The sequence below is a fragment of the Fukomys damarensis genome, unplaced genomic scaffold (assembly GCF_012274545.1).
Source record: "Fukomys damarensis isolate Sample0158 unplaced genomic scaffold, DMR_v1.0_HiC HiC_scaffold_30, whole genome shotgun sequence".
Taxonomy (NCBI): domain Eukaryota; kingdom Metazoa; phylum Chordata; class Mammalia; order Rodentia; family Bathyergidae; genus Fukomys; species Fukomys damarensis.
Genome location: NW_022900942.1, coordinates 57,613,081 through 57,624,620, shown reverse-complemented (window position 1 = coordinate 57,624,620; position 11,540 = coordinate 57,613,081). Strand labels below are relative to the sequence as shown.

Here is an 11,540-nt window from a genome sequence, read left to right as displayed (position 1 = left end):
AAATACCTGAGTTCAATTCCCAGTAAAAAAAAAAAAAAAAAAGTGATTATATTCACACATACTTGTATACAAATATTGCTGTTTTATTTGAAATAGCTCAGAAGCGGAAATAACCTAATGTTGTCCCTCAACAGTGAATGGACACATGGTACAGACATAAAAAGTAGTATTCAGCAACAAAAAGGAATGAAGTATCAATACAGGCAACAATATACACGAATCTAAAAACTGACTGTGGTGAATTAAAGAGCCCAGACCTCTTCCTTCCAAAAGAACAAACTACTGGAGATTCTACAAAGTTTCTACTGTTCTCTAGTGATGGAAAGTCACCTGTGGACAGAGGCAGAGGAAAGGTCAGGAGGCTACAAAGAGGAAGTGCTTCTTATCTCGGCTATGTTGCTGGCTTCACCAAAGTAAACACAGATCAAAACTCATTACACTTTAACCACAGAGTTTAGACACACCAATAGTTACCTCAATAAAGCTATAAGAAACAATGCCAATTAGCAATAAGAAAGGCAAGGAAGCAAGACTGCTTCTGCACTGAAAGTTGAAATGAAAGTATTTCTTCCCTGGTCTTAAACAAAATTTTGAAGAATAGATATGACAAAGAAAAATATTCCCTCTGACAGCAAACAATGTAGGATGCTCAACAGCAATGTATAATGTGTGTGTTTGCACACCAATATGAATGAACTGAAATGTGCCAAAATCTTACCAGGGGTTCCTGGGCTCTGGTCTCAAGTTCTCCACGTAGAAAACAGTTTGCCATACATACTGTATAATTTCATAATTATCAAAACATTTTTAAACACATCTATGTTTGCATCATCACATTTTCACATTAAATTTGCAATATATCAAATGTCAAACAATGTTAACAAGGTACTCTCAAACAGCGTAGAACTAGAACACACAGCTTTCTCAGATGTCTAGTAGAGATGACAATCTGAGAATTTGCTAATAAGCACATTCCCATCTCCTCATGGTTAAAAACCATGTTTCTACAGAAAAACAGATGACTACTCTACTCACTCAGCAGATTCATACCTGTTACATATTTTTACATTAAAGTTTCTAGGATACAGCACAGCAAATTGTCATTTTTTAAAGGCAGAGAAGTTTAACATAATCTAAATAAATCTCATCTTCAGAGGTCATTCACGGGCTCTGTACTTAATAGTTTCACTAATGAAAATGACTAATGTTATTTATAGAAGAAGTAACACTATAGCAACTCTAATTTTATTGTTGTTGTTGTTTTGCAGTACTGGGAACTGAACCCAGTTCTCCCACTGAGCTACTTCTTGAGCCTTTTTATTCTGAGACAGCATTAGTTATTTTGAGACTAAATTGCCTGGCCTTGGACTTGAGATTCTCCAGCCTCTCTCACAAGTAGCTGGAATTACATAGTGTGAGCCAGCTCTAACCTTAATTTTTTCAATGACCTTTATTGAGATTACATGTAACACATTCATTTTAGACGCACAGTTCAATGAATTTTACAGATATATGTACCACATAACAGGCACCACCACCGAGACACATTTCTAGATCCACTTAACCCACATTCTCAGGGGAGCCTTCACAGACCCTTTCCCTTCTCTCCACCCAGACCAGTCAACCATTCTGTCATCCCAGATTTTATCTGCCTGTTTTGGAACTCGAAATAAATAAATTTACTTTTCTGGGTCTGGCTTCCTCCATTCAGTGAAAGATTTTTTTCAGATTCATCCACATTACTGTAAGAATAAGTAGTTCTTGCCTTTTTTCTGTGGAGAACTACTGTGCATCTATAACAAAATTTTCAAATCTACTTTTTAAATGCTTTTAGCTCTGTCTTTTAAAATAGATTTCTGTGTATGGTAAATATTATTAAGCCCATAAAGACAGTAGGCTTCCTCATATAAAATGCTGATGCTTTATTCTATTTCAGCAAGTTTCCAGGGCTCTCAAACTGGGGTAGGGGGATTAAAATATGCTAGAATCACAAGTAAGTTAAACTTCAGTAGAAGGAAATATTTTTTTAAATATCTTAAAACAGTGGTCCTTGTTTTGCTTGTCATGACACAAGCAGAAGTGGTATTTCCATGGCACACTGGAGACTCTGAGCAGCTAGTTTGGAGCTCTGGCTGCTCTAAGAGTTGAGAAGATCATTTATCTTAAGCTCACTACTTGGACAGCTCTAATCAGAAATTTAAAAAGAAAATCTTCCCTTTTAAATAAACAATAGTCTTATAAAATATAAGAATGTTATGAGCAAATGAAAGTTTATATAAAATAAATTATTAAACTAAAGTGATTTAAAAATTCTCAAAGTCCTAAAATGATGAACATGGCTTATTTTCCCTTCTTCGGGTAGACTCGTCTTTTCTGACCCCTTCACAAGAAAAATCATGTGACCAACAACTACGAACTGGTTCTCAAGTGCTCTTCTCAAGCCCAGTATTACACAACTTGTAAGCAACCTAGTGATTCATTCTGCGCTCTTCACCACATGAATACTTACCTAACACCCACCTACTCCAAGCCACAGGGAATCATCACTCAGTAAATAAAACAAGAATCCCTGCACTCATGAATTTACAGTCTATGGCTGGGGAAGAAACAATATAAATTACTGGAATATCGAGGATGTCAGGTGGTGGAAAACACCAAGCACTTAAACCAATCTAAGATGGGAAAAGGGTGTTCTGGAAGACAGGGATGTCACCAGGAGTCACCAGGAGGTCCCAGTCCTCCCACTGAGGAGGTGGAACTGGGTGAAAGGTTGCCAAGGGGTGACAGAGAGCAGGTGAGCTTTGAGGAGGAGGAATGGGCTCGCTAGTCTGTGGAACAAGAGGCCACTGTCCTCAGAATGGAGCGAGAAGGGTGAGTGAGAAGTGAAACAGGCCCCGGGGGGAACAGGGCCCTGTCAAAAAAAACCAAGAAGCCACTTGCGCTACGCTCAACCTCCACCTGGAATACTACACCCATTTCCAGAGTGTATGTTCTAAGAAAGTCTGAGAAGGACCAGTGAAAAGGGAAACGAGTAACTATGGAAAGCTTGACACAGTGTAACATTCATGCAACTTGGAGATGTTTGGCTTAGGGAAAAGAACTTATTAACTTCTCCAAATGAATACCTATGAAATGGTCACAAATGGTTAAGTATGCTTTTACTTGATGATGCAGAGCACAGAGGATGTGTGAATTTAATAGAGGCGAGGGGAGATAAAATCTGCTGTAATAAAGTTTAAACTAGCATTCATATTTCTCCTGTGGTACCATGGGAACTAACACTGGTGATGCTGAACACATACTGCCTTGGACGCTCCTCACACCCGAGAACTGTCAGGTCACTACTACCAGTTACATGGCCCACCTAAGACCCCACAGCTAGTGACCACTTGTCTGCATTCAAACCCTGGTTTGCATGGCTCAAGCCCCTACATCCTAACCTCTAAATTCATGGATGGAAATGTTAACCTACAGCATAAAAACAGTGGCTGGCAGACGTTGTAGATAAGATTCCTACAGATGGAAGAAAATCAGATGATCTCTAAGATCCCTGTAATAGTTGTTTTTTTGTTTTGTTTTGTTTTGTTTTTTTGAGACAGGGTCTCACTATGTAGTTGAGACTGACCTGGAATTCACTATGTAGCCCAGGCTGGTCTCGAACTCACAGCGATCCTCCTGCCTCAGCCTCCTGAGTGCTGGGATTACAGGCGTGCACCACCACCCCCAGCCTCCCCTTGACAGTTTTACAGTTAAATTCTTCCCTAAATTTCAGTCTTCAAGTTTTCCTTGACTTCACAGTTTTCTAGAAACTTGTTTTTCTAAGTATGGCTAAAGATCAAATAATAATCATCTCAATATATAGTGTTAAATTCTCTATTCTGTTCCCATGTTAATCATTTTTCTGGTTTTGAGAAATACATATCCTACTTTATTAGTTCTCATGTATCCTCGAGTATATCAATTTATCAGTAGTGGGGACTGAACCCAGGGCCTTTACAATGAGCTACATGTCCACCCCAACCCTATGCCCACACATGAGTACCTTGTGCCTTATGGGGTTTTTTTGAGATAGGGCTGCTAAGTTTCCCAGGCTGGGTTTGAGATGCAGTCCTTCTGCCTCAACGTCTCAGAGTGTTGGGATCAAATCCCTTTATTCATATTTTCCACCTTTGAGATTCAAACATATATTCTCTTATTTTCCTATGCTAACTCTACATTAACCTTTCTTCCCCACACTTCACACCCTTATGGTGGCTCCTACTAAAGGGGGAGAGGAGCTCATGAGGACACAGAGAAAGCAGAATGCATGGCTGTGTTGATAGGAATATAAAATAGTGCAACTGCTATGGAAAAAAGCACAGTGATTCCTCAAAAAAATGAAAAGCAGAATTGCCATATGATCCACCAATCCATTGAAAAAAAATAAAGTCAGAGACTCAAAGAGGTATGTACACACCCACAGTGGAGTGGATTCTTTACATTAGCCAAAGGGAAGAAGAAACCCAAAAGTCCATGGACAGTGGGTGGGTGAAAAAACATGGCATGTACATGCAATGGAGCCAGCCATAAACAGGAGATTCCGTAGGATAATACTGCAACCCAGTGATTGCCAAGCTATGAGGTCATGGAAAGAAGGAATAATTTCTAACAGTATTGGAGTAGGACCCCTAAGTGGAGGGGCCCACGCAGGTGCTATGGACAAGCCATAAATCTGGCTATCAATTCTCTTAAGGCCAAAACAGAAACAGGAATACAATCAATTACACTCTTTTAATTGTCCACAAGGAGAAAAAATATCAGTTCTTTAGGGAAAACAAACTCCCTCTTTGCCCTTTGGTCTAATTTCTCAAACAAGGTAATAAATAGGGGAACAAAAAAATTAAGAGGGAAAAATGATCATGTCATTAAAGCTGATTTATTACCTGAAGCTCCTCAATAGAAACTGAGGGTGTAACTCAAAACATACAACTCAGGGAGGGTTCATTTTTTGAAAATTTAAAAAAGTCTACTCTCTACTTTGTCTTTGATACCAGGGATTGAACTTGGGTCCTTGCACTTGCAAGGCAAGCAGGAGCACCCCTGAGCTAAATCCCCAGCATTACTGTAGTATTTTGACAGTTTCATCTTAGGATAAAATGAATACTGAGAGAAATGGACATAGTCCAGTTTCTTTTAAAATGCAACTTCTACCAACAAAATTTTCCCAAAAATATGGACAGCACTTTTCTGTTAAAAACCAAGACTATGGGTATTCTGTGTAAAATCTGAAGACATTTCAATATTCTTGGCCATCTGGTTATTTCTAAATTTGGTACCCTTTTGTCAAATTGAAAAATAGCTTGTACAGACAGCCACATATTAGCTTTGAAAAAAGATAGATTTTCATTTGAAAAAGGGGCTTATCTGGCGGATGAACATAGCTTAATTAATTCAAATCATGTATGTTTATAGTTAGGTTGTTCTTCAGCACTAAATCTAGATGCAGAATGCCAGATTTTGTTCTAAGTTTTGCAAGCTACTACTTACATAAGCTTGAGAACTACACAATTCTTTCTCTAGGCCTTTATCTTCTCTGTAAAATAAAGCAGAACTGATCAATCATTTTCAAACTGTTTATGGAGTGGCCTTTGTGGCTCAGAATGTTTTTACTTTTATCTGTCTTTTGTACTGGCATCTGCATCTGCCTCCATCCTTTGAAAAGCAAGAGACTAGATTCTGTACAAGACCAATTTTACGACTGAAATTTTAAATAATGACTCCGTAATACAAAATAAAAGAAGTAGAAATGTTCAAAACTAAATCATTCTTTCACATGCAAGAAGTTTAGTAAGAATTATACTCATAAAACATCATTTCTAAACCAGCTGTTTAGAACTCAGTTATCAAAAAAATTTTCCTTATAAAAAAAATTACTGTAAATGACAGCTGATTTCTCAGAAAAAGGTCAGAAAAGCCCAGGGTCCTGAATGTAGCCAGTAAGAGCTGGGTAAAGGATCAGGTGACATCACTAAAGAATCCAGCTCCTGTACATAACAACATGTTCACATCTGCAGCTTGGAGGTTATGAGCTCCCTTCTCCTAGGGGACAGGCAACTCCCCTGAAACTCTCTCAACCACTGAGCACAACCCCTCTGCTTCTTGTCGCTCCTGTAACCACCTACTGCTTCCCATCAGGGTTTCTCTCATCTAACACACTGTGCCACAAACCATACTACTCTGTCCTGGAATTGTGCACAAATCCCTTTTAAAAGATCTTCCCAAGAGTTCAGCATAGAAAAACTATCTCAATGTGAAAAACAGGGTTTACCATTATCCCATTTGAGTCTCATAACAGTTTGTGAAGTACACAAAAAAGACCTGTGTTTAAAAACTCCACAGAGCACAGGGAGAACGTGGGCCTTGGAATATTGCTTGCCCAGAGTTAAACAGCAAGAAAGGAGTTAGCTACAGAAGTTCACAGAGGCAGGTTGACATCCACAGTCTACTTTCTTCCTAGGCATTCCCCAAGTTAGGTTGTATGGAGAATAAAAAAAGATTGGGTGGTAAAAAATAGTGAACACTCAGCATTAAAAGAAAATCAGAAACAGGTCACGCTGCTATCTTCCCCCTGGTGCTGGGGCCAAGGCTCTGGAGAGAAGGAAAGAGAAAGACACAGTATCCTGTAGATGATGGAAAAATCCTCAAAGTGCAGAAAGGTAGAAAATAAAAGAAGAAAATAATTGGGGGGAAAGCAACAAGGAAACAATCATTCTTCTACCACTCAAAGCAACAAGGTATAGAAAAGAAAGATTGAGGTAAGGGGAAAAGAGGGTGGTGAGCAGCTAGGTAGGAATAGAAATGAAAAGAAAGGCCAAGCCATGGAAACGGGAGGCAGTAGGAGGAAAAGAAAAACTGGAGATCACCAAAACTTTCTGCAGGTTTTAGGTGTCTTACAAATTAGGAGGGCAGTACCTACACTACACACCTTGGTAAAAGGAGTCTACAAAAATACAAAATACGAGGGTCCATAAAATAAAGTAATGGATAAAGCCAGCAGTGACATGGTCACCAAATTATAAATCATTAGAACTAAAAAATGTTAAGACTTAAAATCTGGCAAAGGAAAAATTCTGAACAAATTATCCACTTTCAGGGAGCCAGAGAGTTACAAATGTATGGATCATACGGAAAAATTAACTGCAAGAAAGTGACAGAGAAAATTAAATTAAAAGAAAAGGATACAAAAGATACCTAAGCTAAGTCAGTTCTTTGAAACATCAAATAAAACTTTAATGAAACTTACTGAAAGAGCAGGGGAAAGGAGATAATTCACTTAAAAGAAAAATTTTTCAAATATATCCAAATACATATGGTACTAGGGAAGAGAACAGTTAAGAAAAACAATACATGATTGCAGATCCAACATAAATTATAAAGATTAAAGAACAGTATGAACACCTTTATAACAATAAATTTCAAAACTTCAACAAAAGATAAATTCCTGGAACTATTTAACATGTCAAAATTGACCCATAAAGAAACAGAAAATTAGCCAGGCGTGGTGGTGCACACCTGTAATCCCAGCACTCGGGAGGCTGAGGCAGGAGTATCTCTGTGATTTCGAGACCAGCCTGAGCTACGTAGTGAGTTCCAGGTCAGTCTCAACTACATAGTGAGACCCTGTCTCAAAAAACAAAAACAAACAAAAAAAGAACAAAAAAAGAGAGAAAGAAACAGAAAATTAAAATTTATAACCATTAAAGAATTCAATTTGTTTTTAAAAACTCATAAAGATAGAATAGTTTTACAACAAAGTTCCAAGTTTTCAAGGAACAGACCATTTCTATTTTGTACAAACTCTTACAGAGAACAGCAATAGAGGATAGAGCCCCAAACACATTTTAAGAGGTAAGATATAAAACTATAATGAAAACAGAATACAAAAGAAATACAAGCTGATCTCACTTATGAACAGATACTAAAATACAAAATAAACTAAACAGAAGAGATTGTTGAAGAAAACACGTGTCTAAATTAGCTTTAATTCCAGAATCCCAAGGATGGTTTATCTTTAGAAGTATACAAATATCATTTGCAAAAAAAATCCTCTTAATAGATGAAGAACATGGGATAAAATTCAACATTTTTTCCTGATTAAAAAATCCAACAAGAATGAAAGTATCATTAATCTGGTAAATGGTATTTATTAAATATCATCCTCCACAGTAAATCATTAAAAGTTTAAAATGTATCTTTTTCTAAAATCAGGGAAGAACAGGAGCCCCACTACCTGAGGACCTATTCAACATTAACCTGAAGGTCCTACCCAGCACATTAAGAACAAAACAAGCAAACAAATAAATAAATGGAAAGCATATGGACTGGAGGAAACAAGAACTGTCACTATTCATAGACTGTCATGTCCAGGGCGACTGGATCCTAGCCCCTTGCCATCTCTCCTCTTCACTCCCTTCCTGTTGATTCCTCTGCTCACTGCAATCTGGCTGGATCCTACATTGTGCCTCTCAAATTTCTCTCCTCAGCCTCCAGTGACTACCTGGCTCCCAAATCCCGGGGACACAATTTGGTTCTTACCTGCACTTCTTTGGAGTGCTCTTCCCCCTTTGAACTCTGGACCTGCTCCTGCCTCTCTGTTTTTTCTCAGTAGTCCCTGCTGGACCCTTCCTTCCACTTGTCTTTTAAACAACAGACTCAACTTTTCCAAGTTCTACTCCTACAAGATAGTACTCACCACTTAGGCATGATTACCATGTTCATCCAGGTGACTCCCAATACTAATTGTTCCCAATATTTTTTTTTACAAAGACAAGGATGTGTCAACATGTCCAAAAGTATTTCATCTTCCTGCATTCCATCTATGCCTGCCTTAGTCACCTTCCATACAGTGACCTAGGGCAGAAAGCTGGATGTTACCTCTAATGCCGCCTTCCCTTCATTCCACACATTCAATCTATTGTCAGCTCCTACTTATGTTCTGTATTTCTGAAGCATCTTTCTATTATCTTCTTTTTCTCCCCTTTAGTCACTAACTTGATTCAGGCCCTGATTATCTCTTCAATTTCTTGCACCTGGTGGTCTGCTCAGAGGCCCATCCTCTAATCATTTTCAAAAGGAGCAAATCTGATCAAATCTCTCCACAATTAAAATCTTTCACTGATTCCAAAATAAGTTCCAAAATCCTTCAAAAAGAGCCTGCTTCTTCTATTCATTTAGACTAGTTCCTCTGTATAAGGAATGATTTCCTAGACTTCATCCTTCTCTACTGTTTCTGGGGTATAGGAATCTATTCTGTTACCTGGCTCCTCGTAATAAACTATGTTTTATGCAGACAGATGGGTTTAGCAGTCTCTGACGAGGTTAATATTAACAAATTAAGAAAGAAACTTTACATGAAGTGTTAAGTATCAAACTTACAGTAGACTGTTATAACAATGTTTTAAGTTAAACACTTTGAGGTTATAGTAAAAGGAAAATGATGTCTGCTTATACAACTCATTCAAAATGACCTGAATATAAGGCAGGCAAGGCCTTCTATACTAGGAATATGGAGGGAATGAGGCAGACAACTGCAGTCTTGTACCACTAAGAGATACAAAAGCTTGTCAGGATAGATTATAGGTCACATCAAGTACAACAACGCTCGTACACAAGTGCACTCACACACACAGACCATGAGACCATGCTACCCATGTTCAAAAATTCCCCAAAGTTATCAAAATGAAGTTCAGCTTCATTTTACATGATTTACATGAACTTTTTTTTGTATGTGTAATTTATAATCTAGTACTTTCAAAATTAATTTACAGCAGCACAGTCCTTCGTTATATATAAAAGAGGAAAATTTAAACATTAAAATACGTTGATTAATGTGTACCAGGCAACCATTCTCTATATATTTTTTTTTAAAGACAGGGTCTCACTATGTAGTTGAGACTGACCTGGAACTCACTGTGTAGCCCAGGCTGGTATGAAACTCACAGTGATCGTCCTGTCTCTGCGTCCTGAGTGCTGGGATTACAGGCATGTGTCACCATGCCCGGTTTATATTTTTACTTTTAAAGGGTATTAAATTTGTCTTAAAATTCTGAGGTGATAGTGATATATTCAAATGCCATAAATAGTAACAAATTTATCAAATCTTTTGTAAGAATAAAAGTATGAGTGCAGATTATGATGTTGCGTAATTACTTTGTTACTTTATTTATTTATATTTTTGGTACCGGGAATCTAACTCTGGACCTTGCACTTGCGAGGCAGGCGGCGGCACCACTGAGCTAAGTCCCCAGCCCATTACTTCGTTACTTTAAACAGAGTATTTTAAATGTACCTGTACTGTATTTATAAACTACCTTAATTTGAATAAATGCATGTATTTTTAATATGGAAAAGCTAGCCAGCTTTTTAATTTTCCCCAATTCTGCAGTGCATAACTGAGCACAAGGAGATTAACAACACATGACTCACTTTTAACCACCATCCCAAAAATTAACCTTTTAAAATGTTCCTGAAAAGGGGAGCCCCAAGTCCAGCACCTATGGGATATCCACAATGACAAAATTTTTCTTTAAAACTCCAGTGAAAATAATAGTGGACAGAGGTTCAAATAATTCTGATCTTCTTCAAGTCCAGATTCAAAATCTACTTAGGATCAAACCTGTGCTACCGTGCCAAGTCATCCACTTCCGTGCTAAAAACCAAACACTTGGAGGACAGATTAACTTTGTTGTGGCAAGCTGAAAAGAAAGTTTACATCTAGATACCCATATTATAAGCCTTCCAACACTTCCACCAACACGAATTTCAAGCATTTTTCTTCTTTGAAAAGCTTCCTAAACAATGCTATGCATTCCAAATGAGATGCCTTATTTGTCTTTGAACCTAATTAAAATTAAGAAACTTTTAATAGCCTTAATAACTCAGAAAAGCTATACAGTTCCAAGCTCCTCCCTGGCACCTCTATCTACCCTCCCTCCAAATCCAGAAAAATCCAGGACAACTGAAAACACAAAACAACTAGCCACATCCTCTGAATGGTAGGGAACGTGATTCCCCGCTGGCTTGGGCTACAAAGAAAGCCCATGAGTAATGAAAAATCCTAAACCAAAACATTAAAGTTGAAAGCCACCTCCCCTCTGCCCAACATTAATCTATTTTTTCCCTTTCTCCCTTCAATCCACGCATGCACCCCGCCCCGCGTAATCTTGAAATTTCAGCGGCCTCAGAAGCCCCGGTGCTAAGTTCATCTCAATGTCAGCCAGAATAGAGACATGCAAAAAATCACTTAACTTGGAAGGTTATTTAGGACAATAACGTCTTTCACTCTTACTCCTCCCACTCCAGCCCGATCTGACCTAATAATAATATTTAGCCAGGAAAAAAAAAATACCAGTAGTCGGGCTTTTCCCGGGGGCCCTTCCCGGAGGCAGCGAGGTAGACACACGCGGCGAGACCCTCCGCGGAGGGGAGCGCCCGCTCGCGCCCCTCCGCTCAGCTCAGCGCACACGCGTCCAACTATTCTTGGATCTACTCACATCCCTCGA

At 38.4% G+C, this 11,540-nt stretch overlaps 1 protein-coding gene across 3 annotated transcripts in view; it reads right to left on the bottom strand.

The window, feature by feature from the left end:
- Osbpl1a (oxysterol binding protein like 1A) overlaps nucleotides 1-11,540 on the bottom strand; it is a 179,880-nt gene that overhangs the window by 84,755 nt on the left and 83,585 nt on the right. Inside the window, exon 1 of one of the 3 annotated variants that reach the window (XM_010643816.2) lies at nucleotides 11,387-11,512. The exons of the other annotated variants lie outside the window; for them this stretch is intronic. The gene's annotated coding sequence lies outside the window, so the exon portion shown is untranslated. Of the gene's footprint in view, nucleotides 1-11,386; nucleotides 11,513-11,540 lie in introns of those variants that run through there. 3 annotated transcript variants of the gene reach the window in all.